At 47.0% G+C, this 925-nt stretch overlaps 1 protein-coding gene across 1 annotated transcript in view; it reads right to left on the bottom strand.

Moving 5' to 3' along the window:
- Positions 1-190, bottom strand: part of LOC119582386 (organic cation transporter protein-like) — an 18,710-nt gene extending 18,520 nt beyond the window's left edge. Inside the window, exon 1 of the mRNA XM_037930599.1 lies at positions 77-190. The gene's annotated coding sequence lies outside the window, so the exon portion shown is untranslated. The remainder of the gene's footprint in view (positions 1-76) is intronic.
- Between the last annotated feature and the right edge of the window lie 735 nt (positions 191-925).

The raw sequence follows: 925 nt of genomic DNA, 5'->3' as shown, positions 1-925 counted from the left end.
TTTCTCATTAACTGCACCAAGAACGTCTTCAGTTTTCTCCTTAAGAGCTTATGAAGATGTTCATACTACTGCTTACATTATGCCACGGCGAAGATCTACTCCCGCGCTGCTCTGCCCACTGACTGCCCCTGCCGACTGCCCCTGCCGGCTCTGCCCTGCTCATTGAGTCGGCTGATACATGCATACAAACACACGGGTACATACTTCCTCTATCTGGGGTATGACGTCACTAGATCGCCGTCTATTGGTCCTCGCATCCGTAACGTCATATCTCTCCTGTCCTCGTGTTTGTGATAGTTTAGATTCACGGATCATCTGCTTTATCTTCTTCTCTTCACCCCTGTTCGTTTCTAAATTCATTCATTTCGAAATATATTTGAAGCTCAGAGATGATATCATTACGTAAGTCAGCTTACACCAGACAGGCATTTATAGAGCAATTTTATTAAGATCTTTTAATCCTCACGCACAGTATTACATAAACTTTCGAAGGGCAATACGACGCTCCAGTGCCTACGAACCACTACAAATGAAGCCTCGAAGAAGGAATTCGACTCAACTCGACTCCTGCGCATCACCTGAAACTCGAACCTTCCTAGTCCAACGCCTGAAGTCATAGTTACGAGGACCCACAGCATTCAGAGGAGACAGTCCGGCGTCCCGCGAGAGAATCCAAGGCCCTTTGGATTGTAATGTTCCCTCCAATCATATCTAATCCCACGGCTACACCTCTACTCGGGGAGATGAATTGCAGCTTCCCCTCGCAGTCCACGCAAGCCACAGGTCAGCATCCCGAACTGCAGAGAACTTCTCAATGGAGCCAGAGACCGGAGGCCCAGGAGGCAGTGACGTGAAAAATGGTCTCACTATTAAGGAGGAATTTTGTGAATGAACTGACAAATAGCGTAGACGAGTAAAAAAAAAA

The sequence above is a fragment of the Penaeus monodon genome, chromosome 15 (assembly GCF_015228065.2).
Source record: "Penaeus monodon isolate SGIC_2016 chromosome 15, NSTDA_Pmon_1, whole genome shotgun sequence".
Classification (NCBI taxonomy): domain Eukaryota; kingdom Metazoa; phylum Arthropoda; class Malacostraca; order Decapoda; family Penaeidae; genus Penaeus; species Penaeus monodon.
This window is presented reverse-complemented; position numbering and strand designations above follow the sequence as displayed.